The sequence below is a fragment of the Callithrix jacchus genome, chromosome 15, assembly GCF_049354715.1.
Source record: "Callithrix jacchus isolate 240 chromosome 15, calJac240_pri, whole genome shotgun sequence".
Classification (NCBI taxonomy): domain Eukaryota; kingdom Metazoa; phylum Chordata; class Mammalia; order Primates; family Cebidae; genus Callithrix; species Callithrix jacchus.
The window spans coordinates 49,692,527-49,712,166 of record NC_133516.1 but is presented as its reverse complement, the minus strand read 5'-3'; the positions used below and the strand labels follow the sequence as shown (position 1 = coordinate 49,712,166).

General features: G+C 38.8%; 1 long non-coding RNA gene across 1 annotated transcript in view; it reads left to right on the top strand.

Annotated features, from left to right (window-relative positions):
* The window catches only part of LOC144579432 (uncharacterized), a 149,620-nt gene that overhangs the window by 103,484 nt on the left and 26,496 nt on the right, over positions 1-19,640 (top strand). The window lies entirely within an intron of this gene.

The following is a 19,640-nucleotide window of genomic DNA, read 5'->3' as shown; positions in this document are numbered from 1 at the left end:
GTTAACTAACTCATTATTGCAAAATAGAAAATGCAGTAAGGTATATCAGCTATTTGAAACATAAGCCACTAAAGTTAGAGAGCGCTCTTGGAATCAAATTTAGGAGCAATGTTTAGATGTAAGTCCTCTTATTTTTGCAATATTTAAGAGAACAGGGAAATATGAAACATTTGAAAAAGCCATTTAGAGTAAAATGTGGCTCAATACCTTTCTATAAAAGAAGCTGGCAAATCAAAACCAATGTATTCCTTGTGATTTCACATTTTAATTTCAGAGAATGTTATGTTGGTTGGGCCACAGCTTCTATTACAGTTAGTTGTTTGAATCACAAATGGTAATACCTGCTGAGAGTACTAAAATAAACCTAATGAGCTCTTACATTGATGTCAGAGTCTCTGTGGAAGTCAACTAGTTGAAAATACTCAAAAGAAGTAGAAAGAGGAGGCAGACACACAGGAATGAGTTGACTTGGAGAGTTAAGTCGTCATAGGCATGTGATGGATGCAACCAGAGCTCCATCAATGTCCCTCCTGCTAAAATAGTGAATGAAAATGACTGATCTACAATTTGCATCCTCTTTCAGTCCATCAACTGAACATTATTAAAACCAGTCAGCCAAAACCCATTAGAACAGCACTCACGTATGAAACAATGCCCAGGTCTGCTTGTTCTCCATTTTTATGCACTGCTACAGGACTATAAATATTCATCGTAATGTAACTGAAAATTATTGAAGTGAGAAAAAAGAGAAACAGGGAAGCCATTTGCTTCAATTCATAAACAGCATCTGTTGGGAAGTTATTCATAGATTGCTTCAGGGCCTGCTGAGCAGCAAGCCCACAGAAAAGGATGCCATTGCAAGCAAATTGGCGCAAACTGCATGGAGATGCCATTAGACATGATTCACTGACAGCCAGGGAAAATGATCAGGCACTGGGTTGTTTTATGTGTTCTTTTATCACTGGGACACAGAACTACCCTCCAGTCAAAGTCTCACACAGTTCAAATTAGACAAGCAACCTTCTAAGTATATTAAGGCCTAACTAGTGGCTAGGGAAAGTTAGGGAAACTGCCACACTCCAGGTGATTGAACTTGTTCATCTGCCCACACCTTAGGCATGCTTCAAATTCTGCCTGCACAACCTGGCAGATGTGAACATCCCTGGTAATACATTGTCCATCAGAAATTAAACATTATAGAAAAAACTTTAGAGAAAGTTGAAGCTACATCAGCGGTGCGTTTGCCCTGAAAGGAGTGAATCTGAATGCTCACCGCTTACCAAAACCATGTGAAGAAGAAAAATTAGCAGGAAACACTTTCCAATCTGGCATTGTGGTAAAGCCATATTTCATCAAAAACTGAATTTATGGCTTCCTAGCCAAAGCCCCAAATTCAGTTAAAAAAAAATAAATACAGCAAGAGCTTTCAAATGTGAAGTGATCATGAATAAAAGAGATGGGTTGATTTAGTAACTGTTTATACACATATATTGATTTATGTGTTTGTCATTAAAAGGCATCTTTGAGACAGAGAAAGAAAATATTTATCTCAGATTTGGGTTGTTTTTTTTTTTTTTTGGCAATGTGAGTGTTGTCTGTTTTAGGCTGAACCCACTGATCAATCTTGATATCACCAAAAGACGAACAACCAGGCACAATGTGTCTCCGAATATGAGGCAATAAGAAAATTTTACGCTTCCCTATGAAGGATTCTTGTTCATGCAGACACACCACACACACACACACACACGAGAGAGAGGAAAGAGAGAGTTAGAGAGCAAGAACCTAAATTAGATCAAGCCTTTAGATCTAATTACTCCTTTATAGAAAAAAACGGGGGACAGGAGAACACATTAACACCATGGACTTGCCATCAGCAAACTTCAGACAGTGAAAAACGACAAGATAAGTGACTTGGTTTTCCCAACAAACAAACTGCAAAGAAAATAAAAGGGGTGGGAAAAGGAAGAAGGAATCTATACATTTAAATAGAGTTAAGAGATACATAAACTAAAAGCAGTGCATTGACTTTGCTTGGCTCCTGATTTGAATAAACCAACTGTACCTTCCTCAAAGGAATAAATTAATCTAATACATATATATGTATTCAGAGAAATCTGAACACCAACTAGATACTTACGGTTTTCAAGAACTGTTGTTAATGTTTTTTGATATATTAATTGTATTATATTTTTAAAGAGTCCTTATCTTTTAGAGACACATATTGAGGTACAGCCTTCAAAATAATCTAGTAGGGGATAGAAGGAGCAGACAGGGTACAGAGAAAAGAATTTTACTTGGTTTGATAATTACTGAAGCTAGGTAATGGGTAGAGACGATTCTTTCTACTCTTTGAAGTCTCTGTAATCAGTTTTTATTACTTCATAGCTAACCTAGTCAGTGTTTTGTTGGAGTTGGCTCACACTGGCTCAGAGAGCTGATTGTCAAACTTTCAGAAATTTCATGAGCCTGTTGTTAAACCATTGGCAGCTTGAAATCAGCCATGGCAGTGTATTTATATCATGGAAATCAGCTAATGCTGCAAATAAAGCTTGCCTTTTTTTCCCTGAAGAATTGATTGTTAAATATGAACTAGCACACTATTGCTTCTATTCCCAATGCCAAATGCAAAGAACTACACACACACACATGCACACATACACAAACACACACACACACACACACACTTAGGAAAAATAGAATTAGGAAAACCTCCTCATCAGTATCAGGAAGGGCTGAATTTTCAGCTTAGTTTCCTCTATTCTTCCTGCTCTTCACCACTTATTGTAAGTTATCTAAGATCCCAAGCTGGGGCAATCCATGGACCCACATCCAGTCATTCCTTCCTACAGCAAGTCCTTACTGTTTTTCCTATCAAAATGTATCCGACCTGTGGCCCTTTTCCAATAGGACATACTCTGACATAGACCAGTGTTTAAATGATCAGATTAACTGATTCTTGCCTAGGTGTGAATAAGCCTAAATCCTTCTGAAATAATTTTCTTTGAAGGTTTCTAGGCTTTTGGAAGGCTTCATATTCCTGAATAGTTGTGCATCACTAAAGCTCCTTTATACTTATTATACTCCTCCTATCAAAAATATAAGCTAACAAGGTAGGTAAAATTATCCTCATCTAGCAAATAAGGGCATTATAAACGGAGAGAAGTGTCTTATCTGAGGCCACTGGGCTAGTTAGGGACAAACCCAAGACCAAAGCCTAAGAATATTTTCTATCCTAATCTAAAAATCTTCCTACAAGCCACCAATACATTTTTTTGCATAAACTTACGGGAGATTTGTGTAAATATGTGGACCACAGGAAATAAATTTCAAAGGCATTTTTTCCCTTTCCCTCATGCATTGGTAGGAAGGCCACTAGCTAGTTAAGTCCAATTCATAAGCATTTAAGTGCCTACATAACAAATATAGCATTCTCCTAGATGCTATCAAAAATGAAAACATCCTGCTTTTTTAAAAAAGATACTGGCTCCCTTAATTTGTAGTTGTCCCAGATTGCCAAAAGGGTGTTTTTTGTTTGAAATACTGTGATTTGCAAAATTATGTGGTTGTCATTTCTGTTTTCTTCATGCATTCCAGCAGAAGCCATGCCAAGCTTTCAGGAACTGTTTAGAAGGCTGGGGCTGTTGTCCCATAAACATCTAAATTTTCTGCATTTGCATCCTTCTGAAACTAGATGAGTAGGACAAACAATCCCATTAGCACTCATGGGTTCCTTCTGCTTTTCTATGACCGTTAATTCTAACTCAGATCCTGCAGCCGAGAAAATGGACAGATGTGGGGGAAAGATGTGATCTCCATGCTAACACTAAATAAAATGGATGTATTCTGTCCCTGTGTGCTCTTGGCAGAAATTTGAGTAAAAATTCAGTGCTCCTAATTGTGCATTAATTCCACGATCTCTTTTTATTTGTGTATTCCTGTATTTTACTGACCACCTGCTACTTCCCAGGGACTATGATAAGCACATGGATATGAATGGGAAAGACTCTGACCCCAAGGAGCTCACGGGCAAGTTAAAGGAAGACATAAGTAAAGATGCAAGTATCTTAGAGTATGCAAATTTCTACAATGGGGCTAAATACCAAAGGGCTCAATGGGAACACAGAGGAGCACTTACTACAGGCAAGGGTCTGTAGGTAGCCTCAGGTAAAGAGAAATATTCTTAGAGGCTGAGACATATTGCTAAAGCCTAAAACACAATGGGAAATTTTTCCGATGAAGTCTTTAAACAGGGAGTAGACAATACACACCCTGGAAACACCATATATGCTGATGTTGAGATCCCACCTTGAGGTGTTTTGATTCAGTAAGTTTCAAGTGAAGCCCAGGAAAGCACATTTTTAGCAAGCACCCTCAAGAGATTCTCATGCAAGTGATTAAAAACTTCAAGAAGATTGATGGCAACATGATCGTCCTTTCAACTAGTTCAGAATGTGATCATCCTGGAAAATTTGTTTCAGGCATCCATGAAGCAGCTTCTTTGGCAGCATTTATATTACCAACTTAAGACATGTTATACCTGTTGTGTATAAGCTTTGCGGGATAGGAATGTAGGTCAGAAGGTGGACCACATATCTACCAAGGTGGGAAAAAGTGCAGGAGGGTGGAATGCTTGTGGAATATACCACAAGGTGTATAGAATAAAAGGAGGGCTCCCTGGGCTGCAAGATGCTGAACCAGGACTTGAAGAAAGGATGGAATATGTGAGGGGAGGGTACGAGTACTTCAGGTAATTGAGATTTGCAGATTCAAGGTCTGGACTGAATGTGGGTTTGGCTGCCTCCTAGCTGTGACATTCAGCAAGCTGTATGACTTCTCTTTGCATCAGTTTCTTCATATGTAAAATGGAAATAATATTTTCAACTTGGTGAGACTATTGTGAAAAGCATATAAAGTGATTCATCAAATAAGTACTTAAGGGACCTCATACATAGTAAGTACTCACTCAAAATATATTGAATAAAAAATAAAAACTAGTTATCATTACTTTGATCATTTGGAGGTCCCAGTCTTACTACAACCTCAGCAAATATATTTGCAAGTGCTGGCTCGATATGCCATCTTGAGAAAGCATGCACGTTAGCAAAGAACCATTACTTCCAGCTGCAAGGGACAAAAGAAACCATTTCATTCCAGTTCTTTGCTTTGCAGTAGGCAGAGTACAGTGAAAGGAGCAGAGATTTTGAAACTAGATGTATCTGGGATTCTGTATAACATTGAACATGTTTTACAAACTCTCCCAGGCTTGGTTTTTTCATAATAAAATAAATGTATGACTCTTAGAATTGTTAAGAGACCTTATGAATTCAGTCACTCAGAAAATGTGAATTAAGCATTTACAGTAGTAAGAAATTGTTGCAGGATCTGAAGATCAGCAGTGAACAAAATAAATGAGAGATCCCTGCTCTCGTCTAGCTGACATAGACAAGCAAAAGTAGGTGTATTATTTCCCTAGGGCTCTGTAACAAATTGCTACTAACTGGGTGGCTTAAAACAATAGAAATTTATCTTCTGGTGGCTAGAAGTCTAAAATTAACGTGTCAACACACTATGCTCCCTCCAAAGGATCTGCAGAAGGATCCTTCATTGTCTCTCCTAGCTTCAGGAAGTTGCCAGCAATCCTGAGTATTCATTGGTTTGTAGACCCCTCACTCCAATCTATGCCTCCATTGTCATGTGGCACTCTTCCAAGGCGTCTGTGTGTCCAGATCACCCTCATCTTATAAGGACAGTAGTCACTGGATTTAGGGCATACCCCGATCCAGTATCATCTAATTGACTACATCTGAGAAGACTCTGCTTACAAATAAGGTCACATTTACAGGTACCAGGGGTCAGAATTTTAAAACATCTTTTGGAGGAAACACCATTAGACATCTGGTCTATAGGAGCACCATCTTCCTATAGACTAGATGTCTAATAGGAAGATCTTAGCTCCCCAAAGGTCCTCAGTAATGATAGGTAATAGAGGTAACATACCTTGCTCACTGTTTACATATAAGGTCATAAATCTGCCTTGCTCACCAAAGATCACAAACCCAATATACTGCAAATTAAAATTCTGGTCAAATAACTTTCTACAGAAGGCTCTTTCTAAACATGAGTGTCTCCCCAAATAGGTTATTCATAGGCCTTGATGCTCCTAAAAACTTGGGGAAGTATTAAGCGGATAGGGGTATTCAGTGGATACTTTAATAATTACGTATGAATTCCAATATGTGTTAGAATAACTATTACAAGCACAATAAACTCATGATTTTACAGATAACACATGATGGGCTTAATAGAGTTTAAAATTTTTTGATTAGGTATTTAATATAGATAAATTAATAGAAAAAGCTGAGAAAAGAATTGGTAAGTAGCTATAGAAAAAATGCTGCCATGATACTTGAGTAAAGCAAGTTTCAGAAATACCATACTCCTGTGTGTTAGTTCTCTGTTCATCCTGTCAAACAAACCAGCATTCATGTTTAACATGAATTCAATTTGCAAAAATGCAATTTCAGAAATTCCCCACTTGGGACATTGAGGATTGCATGAGGCCATTCTTGCACTGCTACGAAGAAACCCTGAGGTTGGGTAATTTATAAGAAAAGAGGTTCAATTGGCTCACGGTTCTGCAAGCTTTATAGGAAGCCTAGTACTGGCATCTGCTTAGCTTTTAAGGAGGTCTCAGGAAGCTTACAATTATGGTGGAAGGCAAAGTGGGGGCAGGTACTTCAGATGGCAAAAATAGGAGCAAGAGAGAAAGACAGTGGTGGCAAGAGGTGCTGTACACTTTTAACAGACCAGATCATGAGTGAACTCAGAGCAAGAGCTCCCTTATTACCAAGGAGATGGCCCAAGCCATTCTTGAGGGATCTGCTCCCTGATTCCAATACCTCCCACCAGGCTCCACCTCCAACATTGGTGATTACAACTCAACATGAGATTTGGTGGGAGTCTAAGTTTCTTTGTGGGTCTCTAAGAACGTGCTTTATGAATCTAGGTGCGCCTGTATTGGGTGCATATGTATTTAGGAGAGTTAGGTCTTCTTGTTGCATCGATCCCTCTACCATTACATAATGCCCTTTTTTGTCTTTTTTGATGTTTGATGGTTTAAAGTCTGTTTTTTTTTGTTTTTTTTTTTCTTTGTTGTTGTTGTTGTTGGTTTTGAGATGGAGTTTCACTCTTGTTACCCAGGCTGGAGTGCAATGGCATGATCTCAGCTCACTGCAACCTCCACCTCCTGGGTTCAGGCAATTCTCCTGCCTCAGCCTCCTGAGTAGCTGGGATTACAGGCATGCACCACCATGCCCAGCTAATTTTTTGTATTTTTAGTAGAGAAGGGGTTTCATCATGTTGACCAGGATGGTCTCGATCTCTTGACCTCGTGATCCACCCGCCTCGGCCTCCCAAAGTGCTGGGATTACAGGCATGAGCCACCATGCCTGGCCCCAGTTTAAAGTCTGCTGTATCAGAGACCAGGATTGCAATCCCTGCTTTTTCCTTTTCTTACTATTTGCTTGGTAAATATTCCTCCATCCCTTTATTTTGAGCCTATGTATGTCTTTGAACAGGAGATGGGTCTCCTGAATACAGCACACCAATGAGTCTTGACTCTTTATCCAATTTGCCAGTCTGTATCTATTAATTGGAGAATTTAGCCCATTTACATTTAAGATTAATATTGTTATATGTGAATTTGATCCTGTCATTATGATGCTAGCTGGTTATTTTGCCCATTCATTGGTACGCTTTCTTCATAGTGTCGATGGTCTTTACAATTTGGTATGTTTTTGCAGTGGCTGGTACAAGTTGTTCTTTTCCATATTTAGTGCTTCCTTCAGTAGCTCTTGTAAGGCAGACCTGGTGGTGACAAAATCTCTCAGCATTTGCTTGTCTATAAAGAATTTTATTTCTCCCTTGCTTATAAAGCCTAGTTTGGTTGGATATGAAATTCTGGGTTGAAAATTCTTTTCTTTAAGAATATTGAATATTGGCCCACACACTCTTCTGGCTTATAGGATTTCTGCAGAGAGATCCACCATTAGTCTGATGGGCTTCCCTTTGTGGGTAACCTGACCTTTCTCTCTGACTGCCCTTAACATTTTTTCCTTCATTTCAACCTTGTTGAATCTGACAATTATGTGTCTTGGGGTTGCTCTTTTCAAGAAGTATCTTTGTGGTGTTCTCTGTATTTCCTGAATTTGAATGTTGGCCTGTCTTGCTAAGTTGGGAAAGTTTTCCTGGATACTATCCTGAAGAGTGTTTTCCAACTTGTTTCCATTTACCCCCTCATTTTCAGGTACACCAATCAAACATAAGTTTGGTCTTTTCACATAGTCCCATATTTCTTGGAGGCTTTGTTCCTTCCTTTTCATTCTTTTTTTTTTTCTAATCTTGTCTTCGCACTTTATTTCATTAAGTTGATCTTCAATCTCTGATATCCTTTCTTCCCCTTGAACATTTCAGCTATTGATACTTGTTTATGCTTTATGAAGTTCTCATGCTGTGTTTTTCAGCTCTATTAGGTTGTTTATGTTCTTCTCTAAACTGCTTGTTCTAGTTAGCAATTCCATTAACCTTTTTTCAAAGTTCTTAGCTTCCTTGCATTGGGTTAGAAGATGGTCCTTTAGCTCGGAGGAGTTTGTTATTACCCATTCCTTGAAGCCTACTTCTGTCAATTTGTCAAATTCATTCTCCATCCAGTTTTGTTCCCTTGCTGGCCAGGAGTTGTGATCCTTTGGTGGAGAAGAGGTGTTCTGGTTTTTGGAATGTTCAGCCTTTTTTCACTGGTTTTTCTTCATCTTCGTGGATTTATTTACCTTTGGTCTTTGATATTGGTGACCTTTGGATGGGCTTTCTGTGTGGACGTCCATTTTGTTGATGTTGATGCTATTCCTTTCTTTTTGTTAGTTTTCTTTCTAACAGTAAGTGCCCTCTGCTGCAGGTCTGCTGGAGTTTCCTGGATGTCCACTCCAGATCCTGTTTGCCTGGGTATCACCAGCGAAAGCTGCTGAACAGCAAAGATTGCTGCCTGTTCCTTCCTCTGGAAGTTTCGTCCCAGAGGGGCACCTACCAGATGCCAGCTGGAGCTCTCCTATATGAGTTGTCTGTCAACCCGTGCTGGGAGGTGTCTCCCAATCAGGAGGCACAGGGGTCAGGGACCCACTTGAGGAGGCACTCTGTCCCTTAGCAAAGCTCAAGCACTGTGCTGGGAGATCTGCTCCTCTCTTCAGAGCCAGCAGTAATGTTTAAGTCTGCTGAAGCTGTGCTTATAGCCGCCCCTTCCCCTAGGTGCTTCATCTCATGGGGACATATATCCAAGCTGTATCAAGCACGAAGACTATGATAGGTTTTCATGTCAGTTGCCTGCTAAACTAATGATCATTTTCCTCAAATCTACATTTTTTTCATCAAATGGTGTTGGAACAACTGAATATCCACATGCTAAAGAATAAAGCTGGACTCCACCTCACACAACATAAAAAAAACTTAACTCATTAATATCTAACAAGGGTATATATCTGACATGTGTGTGTGTGTGTGTGTGTATGTGTGTGTGTGTGTGTGTGTGTGGCATCTGTATTATTGCAAGTTTTTTCTTCCATTTGGGGGCTTATCTTTTTACTTTCTTGATGGTGTCCTTTGATCTATTTTTTTCTTTGACTGTTGCACTTTCCTCCTAATCATTTTATAGTTTTAGCTCTTACATTTGGGTTTTTAATCCATTTTGAGTTAATTTTCATATATGCAATTCTCTCCGTTTTTGCTTTTCTTGGAATGTCTTCATTTCTCTTTTATTTTTGCAAACAGTTTTGACAGATTTATTTGTTTACAAACTTATTATTTGAATACATTGGCTATATCACTCTACTATCTTTGACCTTCATGGTTTCTGATGAGAAATCAGTTAATATATTTGGGGGTCTCTTGTAAGTGATGAGTCACTTCACTCTTCCTACTTTCAAGATTCTCTCTTTGATTTTGGCTTTCAATTAATTATGATTTGTCTAGGTATGAATCTCTCTGAGTGTTTCTTACATGGGGTTCTCTGAGCTTCTTAGATATGCAGAGAAATGTTTTTCAGCAGATTTGGAAGGTTTGAGCCATTATTTCTATAAATATTCATTTTACCCCTTTTGCTCTCTTTTCTCCTTCCACAATTCTTATTACATGTAGGTTGTTATACTTGCATGCCCCACAGACCTCTAAAGCTCTGTTCATCTTTCTTCCTTTTTTGTTCATTCTGTGTTTCAGACTGGATAATTTCCATTTACCTATCTTCAAGTTCAATGATTCATTTACCTGTTCAAATTTGCTGTTTAGCCCTTCTAGTGAATTTTGTTCAGTTATTACACTTTTCAACTCAAGAATTTCTATTTAGTTTTTAAAAAATAATTTCTGAATATCTTTGGTACAAAATTGTTCTTACACTTAAATTTTATAAGCATGTTTCTTTTAGATTTTTAAGACAAATTTAAAATAGACAATATAAAGTCTTTGTCTACTTAGTCCAACATTCAGGGTTCCTCAGGGACAGTTCTATCAATTTATTTTTTGTTGGTATGGGCCACACATATTTATTTGTGTGTCTTATAATTTTTCTTGGAAACTGGACATTTTACATAATATAATGTGGAAACTCTGAAAGCCAGAATTTCTCCTTCATGGGGATTATTGTTGCTGACTGTTGTGTTCTTGTTTAGTAACTTATCTGAACTAATTCTGTAAAAGTAGTTTTCTACATTTTGCTTGGTCAGCAAAATGTTGCTCATCAGCTCAGTGGTTGCAAACAATTGAAGAGATGTGTTCTTAAACACCTGAAACTAATAGCTTTTCCAGGCTTTGCTGAGCAATTCTGCATGTATGTTGGGGCATACCTTGAACACTTAGCCAACCAGTTGACAATTTCACCTTAGCCTTTACTTCCTGCTAGCACAGAACCTCAAGGTCATACAGAGGTGAGAGCTTAGGACATTCACAGGTCTTTCCAGAGTTATGCACACAGCCCTGGGCGTATGTGCAGATTTATGCAGGCGCAGGGCCATCTAAATTCCTAACAACATGCTGGAGTTTTTCAAGGTCTTATCATTCTCCAGCTTTTTCTTTTAAGTTTTTTTGTTTAGCCTATTATTTGACCCAAAAGTTGTCTACTTCATCAGGCAGCCACAAAGTTAAAAATTTGGCTCTAAATGTTTTTAACAAACGTCCCTAAGAAAACAGATTTCTTCACTTGGTAAGATGAACGTTAGATCAAATAAAGATAGTGTTGCAAGTGGAATCTTTCCAGGAACCACCAGAAAGGTCATATAATAACATTTCTCTAGAAATGAGGCTCTGAAGAAGCGCCAACCACATTCTGGCAGTCAGTAGCCCTTCCAGTGGATTTTCACTATGATTGTGGTCTGTTGGTTTAGAATGCTGCTGTGGAGCTGGAAAGAGGGAGATGGAAATAGAGCAAATTAAAATACAACCATGTTCACCCTTCTTAAGAGTCACTTGTTGTTTTTTGTTTTTTTTTTTTTTTTTTTTTTTTGAGAACAAATGTTCCCCAGGTTTCTGCAAACCCTTGGTTAATTTTCAAAGTCTGAGAAAGTTGGTTCTCATCATTTTTGCCAGTTTTTTCATTGCTTTTATGGAGAAGAAAAATATCAGGGGTCCTTACCTCATCATTTTTAGTGCTGTCACATTCATCCTTCTTTCTTCATCTCTAAAGACAGGGTTGGCTTACAACCTGTGCTGAGTCTTCCCTTTTTCTCCTCTGTTTTTTTTTTTTCCTCTCCATTAACTTATTCCCAGAAAATGCCAAGTGTCAGGGCTGGGTAAAGATGTGAGTGTCAGGTTTTGTCAGTATTTATAAGATGAAAATAATTGAAGGGTAAGTTATTTTTTAATTTATTTTTGTTCCCTGTAAATAGTGATTATTCTATTAACCATGTTTATATTTATACTACAATAAAACTACCAAAGCACACACATTAAATGACATTTGTGTCCTGACATTGAGAAGGAGATATACAGTGAAACCATCACAAATGCTCAAGCTGATGAATATGTTAACTGCTTCCTTTTTAATCACATCAAGAAATACCTGTTTTCTCTTATAGATGGTCTTCCCCCACTGATAACCCAACTTTCAATTTTGACGCACATATACCCTTATTTGGTAGTCAGTTTCCAAGGAAAAAAAAGCAAAGTTGCTGTTGTTTTAATAAATTCACAAATGTTACTAAATATAGGAACCAGCCAAGGATATCAAAGTCCCATTGAGATCTTGATGCTGGGCAGTTATCTAGATTTACTCACTAGCAAAGTGACTAATGACTTATTCTTTCAGCTTATCTTAGAACTTTGAATGCTGTTAATTGTTATAGACGATGAGGTTACTAATACATAGCTTAAACTGTGAGTTTTTAATACTAAGGACCAAGGCTTCTATGTAAACTTTGGAGATTTTTTTTTATAGTTGCTTTCTAGAATAAAATAGCCAGTGATACCTAAGAGCAAAAGTATCATCACCAGTTATTTTCTATGCCCTTTTCAGTCAGACTTGACCTTTTCTTCAACACTTCCCCAAATTCCAAATTATTTTCTGCCTGAGGGAAGGAAAAGCATTTCCTTCTGCCAGAGACAGCCAAGATGCTGCAGAAGCAACAGCTGGCCAGAAGTGATTTTCCCTTCCTGTGGAGTATGCCAAATCATAGAAGTAGATCATTATGTTTCTAGGTAAGAATCCCAGATTGGTAATTCTTTGGGCTTTATTTAACTGCTTTTGTTTGATGAAAATTTCTAAGCATCTCTCTATACTCAAAGGTCTAACATTTACAAAGCATAACCAGAAATACATCTGACCAAATAGAATGATGAAAATTATTTCAATTGAGGCTACAATGACAACATTAAAACAAAACTCATGCCATAGGACCTTACAGCAATTAACTCATGAAAACAAGACACAATTCAGGGATGGTTATAGTCCTGAGGTCTCATAGGCAGTTGGAAAATGGGAGCTTGTGTTTCAGTATAAGAAATTATTCACTAAATGGAAACTCAGTGATCCAAGTTTGGCCAGTTTTTGGTCACATCAGGGAATTTGTTTGCCATTTATTTCCTAAATATTTTGGTTTAAGGACTTTGAGCATTTGTTTTTACACCTTGGAACTAAAATGTGATAGAATTTTTTCATTGATTTTTAAAATTATTATGTTAAGAGACAGCCCCTATCCTCTACCATAATGGAGAATATTTCAGGCATTTCCAAACTGCTTAGTGAGGCTACTTTGATCTGCCAGACACAAGGTCACTAGCACAAATGGTGACTATTCCACTGGACACATTTGTCTGCCTTTGAGTGTGGCCTGAAACATCTGGCTGGGACAGAAACTCACAGCCACCTTGTTCACTGTTTTAGACAGATCATGAATGATATCAGTCTGGGGAAGGGAACACACACAACAATGTCCTGGACACTTATTTTAATTCAAGAGGGAGATAAGGAAGTAATAACCTTGTTCTTAATGTGAATTCCAAGGAGGGAGCTAAATAAATCGCCTCTACTCTATGCACTCCATTATTAATCTATATAAATACTGGTCAATTAAATTAGATTACACTTGAAAAGTGCTTGGCATTGCAGCCTGACACATAGTAAGGCTCTTTGTAAATCTTAGCAGCAATGAATAATGAGTTATTCATTGTCACTATAATAACAATATATAATAATAATAATAATAATATTCTGAACTACTTAGTGATCTTTTGCATGCATTTAACATTCCAACAGAGAAGATGACAGGGCAAAAGACACCAGACAAAGTGCTCTTTGCAAACTTGTTGGGTATCGTGTAATATTTCATATGTCTGAGAGGTCAGATGTTCAGGTTTGAACATGAAAGAATGTTATGTGGATGTGTGTTTGGGAGGAGAGATAGAATATCAGCAACTATAAATGTGAGACATTTCAGAAAACACAATTAATGAAAGTGTAATGTGAATTGTCTGACACCTCATCTGTGGACACTATGTATAGCCAGATGATCCATGGATTAAGCAATAGCATACTACTTGGTTTCAGTACCTTTGTGTAAGGACCCTCAGTTAATTTCTGCTTTGAGATTTATTTCAGGAAAATCACTATCTTTTTAGATTAACATATCTTCCTTCTATTTTCAGAAATCACACTGCTTCACTTGGTATTTTTCTTTTGTTGCTTTAGCCACTTAAGAGTTATACCTCACTTTATCACCCAGGTGGGTAAAATCTGCTCAACCAATATGTGGAGTGCTAAAAACATCAACTCCTTCTGCCTTCTCCAGACGGTTTAGAGGTATCTAACCGTACCCAGTGTTTGAAGTTGCTTTAAGTATATAAAAGTATTTTTTAAAAAAGCATAAAATAGCATTTACAAGATAGCATTTATAAGAGAGCAATGTGGCATTATAGCACATTTAGTGTAATTCTCATTCGAAAAACTGGGGTTCAAATACTATTGCCACCAATTGCTTGCCTCTTCATCTTCACCATATGCCGTGGTTCTTTATTTGTCTTTGTTCCTTTGGCTTCCTGGCCAGAATGCCTTCCCCTGCTCTCCTCTTACCTAAGGCAGGTCATCAGTCAAAACCTTTCCAGTTTCACACTCTTGGCAGATCCCTTATAGACAACTCATGTCAATCACTATATTTGTAGCCCTCCAATGACAGGGATTGGATCAGGAGAATGTGTGATCCCAAATAGTCTCATCAAAGCAAAGTGCTTGAGTGTATAGAAGTTGCACTGAAAGCATTTGAGGAAGAGAAACTTTCTTCCTGCTAAGCCTGGGGTGTGCTGGTGGCCGTGTTAATACCCAAAATGAAGAAGTTGCCTGAAATTAACACCAGCACTAAGGAAAAAGCTTCAAGAGACAGACAACATACACCTTTGAGTATTTAGATCCAGTCATGCCTGAAACCATGTACAAAGGGACCTTCCAGGTATTGAGCAACTAGTTATCTTTTATGGTTAAGCCTATTTTCATTGCATTTCCGTCACTTGCTGCTAAAAGCCTACTGACTAACATACCTACAGCATGCACAGTACTAGGAATTCAACCATGACCAAAGAAAATGTAGTCTCTGCCTCATCAAGTTAACTTTCTTGTGTAATGTGCTAAGATGTCAATGAGTCATAATAACTGCTAATCGTGGAGACATACTAGGGGCTGTGGGAGCACTCAGAGGAACACCAATGTAGGGGAGCCACTGAGGGAAGACTTCTCGGAGAAAACACCACCAGATGAATTCCCTGCCAACTCTTCCTTGGGGTTAAATTAAAGATGTTACGTTTTTAGCCTCAAATTGAGTGCACAGTGAGTAATAATGTTGATGACTAGCCATAGTTATCATTATTATAACTCTAAAACTATAGCTTTACCTTAAAATTCCCACCCAGTAAGATGTCATCCCTTTATTCTATTTTAATAGCTAGACTTGCATTATTCATGGTTATTGCCTCAAAAACATAAATTATCTCAGCTGTTCAGCGATCATATATATAGTTTCCAACCCCACCACCCACTCCCTATCAGAATTTTGGCTATGGCCCCAGTTGGTACTGAGAGAGAACATATAAACGTTAAATACTATAACAATCTGTGGTAGAAGGGGAAAAAATCAGTAACTGACAGTGCTGCAAAATGTAACCAGGAACACAAAAATACCTCATCTAAGTGCCAATTTTTTTAAAGTGATACATGCTGACACAGCAATTCTCTGTTAGGTTTGGTAAACCCACCAAAAAGCTGATGTAATGGACTCGATAAAATCTTTTTTATTGCCCTTTTTCTAAGAAAATAGTAGAGTTGGTGAGGGCTTGAGCAGTAGATCAAATACCAGCAACTGATGAAGGACAACTTGAATTTCCATGCATTATATACATGTTAATTACATAGCAGAAGTTATAAGAACTGAACATTTAACCCTTAGCTAGAAATTTCAAAGGACCAATAATATTTTATCGCTCAGTATCTGGTCTGAGGGTTTTTCTTCCCAATTCATGTGCCCTTTGATAATTAGATATAAAAGGTTTTCTGAGTAATTGCACACTAAAAGATCCAGGATGGAATGTTATCAAGCTGTTCTTCAAAATACCTGTATAAAGTGAGTTTAAATTAAAAATTACAAGAGAAAAAATACCCACTGAACTGTAAAATTATGTTGAAGCTCTCTTTGATCAAGATACTTCAAACTTGGAAGAAGTTGTGAGAAATAAATCCACAAGGGTAGGACTGATCAGATGTGATGGCCAATGTCCAAGGCAGTCCTCAATGATTCTTGCTTCCTGATATTTATTTCCTTGTGTATTCCCTTCCCACAGTGAATAGGGCTGGACTGTGAAACCAACTGAATATTGCAAAAATGAAATGTGACTTCTGAGGTCAAAAAAAGGTGTCATGGCTTCTGACTTTCTCTTTGATCAGACACTCTGGGGAAAGCCACCTGCCATACTATAAGGACACCCAAGCAGCCCTCTAAAGAAGGCCAAGCAGAGAGGAATTAAGGATTCTCATCTACAGTCAGCACCAATTTGCCCACCATGTGGGTGAGCTGCATTGGAAGCAGATCCTCCAGGCTCATCAGGCCTACCAACAACTGCAGCCCTGATAGACTTCTTGAAGATGACCTCCCAAAACACCCTGCACCAGAACTACCCAGTTAAGCCACTCTAGGATTCCAGACTCACAAAAGCCATAAGATAATAAATGAGCATTGTTTTAAGCCACTATGTTAGGCTGTTCTTACATTGCTATTAAAGAATGCCTGAAGCTGATAATCTGTAAAGAAAAAAGGTTTAATTGGCTCACAAAAAAGCATGATGCCAGCATCTGCTCCACTTCAGGAGAGGCCTCAGGGAGCTTTTACTCAAGGAGAATGGTAAAGTGGGAGTAGGTGCATCACAAGGTAAAAGCAGGAGCTCAGAGAGGTGGAAGGTGCAACACTTTTAAATGACCAGATCTCATGATAACGCACTCACTATCACAAGGACAGCACCAAGCCATGAGGGGTCCTCTCTCACGACCTGAACATCTCACACTAGGCCCTACCTCCAACACTGGAGATTACAATTCATGTGACGTTTGGAAGGGACATCTATTCAAACTATACAAGGCCCTAGATTTTTTGGTAATTTGTTATGCAAATGATAGATAACAAATTCACCAGACAGATGACCTCAATTGTTTCTTTAAACTCTAGATCATAAAGTAATTAGTGATTTAATAATAGAAGGCATATTTATTGTTCTAAATATCTATCAATGGCTGATTACTACTCCATCTGCAAGGAACTGTTTGGTAAGTGATGCTTATACACATCCATTCATTTAGAACATCTCTCTGCATTTTGGTCTTCAAGTAATTATGAAACTAAAATACTGGCAAATGACCATGAACATTCTTAAACCCAACCCCTCTTCAACATGCTGGCTCTAACTTCCCCAAACCAAGCCTAAACTCCTGGAGTGAGAGGAACTTATTATTCATCATAATTCAATCAAAATCTCTCAAGCAAATGAACTCAAGTAAAATCTATCTCCCTGTAAATTCCAAATACTGACCTTGGACACTAAGTCTAATTCTTCTCCAGTCAGTCTTTTTAGATTACCGAAGATATTTTACCTTCCAATTTGAGTTCTCTCTTACATAAGATAAAGTAGCCAGCACTACCTCATAAGATACTATTGAACCCAGAGATCCAAGATGGCCAAACAGAAGCAGCTCTGGAGTGCAGTTCCCAGCGAGAACAATTGGAGGGTGAGTGATCACATTTCCAAACAAATTTTTACTGCCCACAGACTCCTGGTTTGAAAGCACCATGAGTTTCCAGCATGAAACAGCAGGAGTCATGGGTTCCTGCATAAAAACTCATACAAATCTGGGTGGCTGTTTCAACTGACTCCTAGAATGCCTGGGAGACAGAGCCACCCATTCAACTGAAAAGGGGAGCTGAAACAGGGAGCCAGGTGATCTGGCTCAGCGGGTCCCACCTCCACAAAGACCAGCAATCTGAAATGCTCTGGATTGAGAGTTTTGCAGCAAGTGCAGCTGGACCCAAGACAGTCTAGCTTGGTGGGGGGGAGGGCATCTGCCATTACGAAGGCAGTCCACCACCACTGAGGCAGTCCGCCATTACTGAGGCAGTCTGCCATTACCGAGGCAGACTGCCATTACCGAGGTAGTTCTAACTGCACCTCTGTAAATCAAACTGAAAGGAAGTATATACAGCAGCTAGGCAGAGCCTGTGGCAGCTCAGAAATGCCTCTGCTGGCAGACTGTGACTAGGCTACCTCCTTGCTGGGCAGGGTATCTCTGAAAAAAGGCAGCAGCACATCAGGAACTTATAAATAAAGCCCCACCTTCCCAGGACAGAACACATGAGAAAAGAAGCAGTTATGAGTTCCACTACAGCAGACTTAAATGTACCTGCCCAGCAGCTCTGAATGGAACAATGGAGCTCCCAGTACGGCACTTGAGCTCCTAACAGACTGCCTCCTCAAGTAGCTCCCCAATCCCCATATATCCAGAAGGCACCTCATAAAAGAGAACTCAGGATGGCATCTGGTGGGTATCCTTCTGAGACAAAGATAACAGAAGAAGAAACTGCCAGCAACCCTTACTGTTTTGCAACCCCCGCAGGTGATTCCCAGGCAAGCAGGGTCTAAAGTGGACCTCCAGCAGTCCTGCAGCAGAGGGGCCTGACTGTTAGAAGGAAAACTGAAAAACAGAAAGAATAGGTTCAACATCAACACAAAGGCTGTACGCTCAGAGACCCCATCTGAAAGTCACCAACTACAAAGACCACAGGTAGATAAATCCACAAATATGGGAAGAAACCAGTGCAAAAAGGATGTAAACACTAAAAACCAGAATGCCTTTCCTCCTACAAGGGATCACAACTCCTCATCAGCAAGAGAAAAAAGCTGGATGGAGAATGAATCTGATGAACTGACAGAAACAGGCTTCAGAAAGTGGGTAATAACAAACTCTGAGCTAAAAGAACACATTCTAACCCAATGCAAAGAAACTTGAAAAAAGGTTAGATCAAATGCTAATGAGAATAAACAACTTACAGAAAAACAGAAAGGACTTGATGGAGCTGAAAAACACAGCACGAAAACTTCATAAAGCATACACAAGTTTCAATAGCCAAATTGACCAAGCAGAAGAAAGGATGTAAGAGATTGAAGATCAACTTAATGAAATAAAATGAGAAGGCAAAATCAGAGAAAAAAAGGGTGAAAAGAAATTAACAAAGCCTCCAGGAAATATGGGATTATGTGAAAGACCTAATCCACATTTGATAGCTGTATCTGAATGTGATGGAGAGAATGATTCCAAGCTGAGAAACACTCTTCAGGATATTATCCAGGAGAACTTCACCAACCTAGCAAGGCAGGCCAACATTCAAGTCCAGGAAATACAGAGAACACCACAAAGATATTCCTCAAGAAGAGCAACCCCAAGGCACATAATCATCAGTTCACCAGGGTTGAAATGAAGGAAAAAATGCTAAAAGCAGCCAGAGAGAAAGGTCGAGTTACCCACAAAGGGAAGCCCATCAGACTCACAGTGGATCTCTCAGCAGAAACCTTACAAGCCAGAA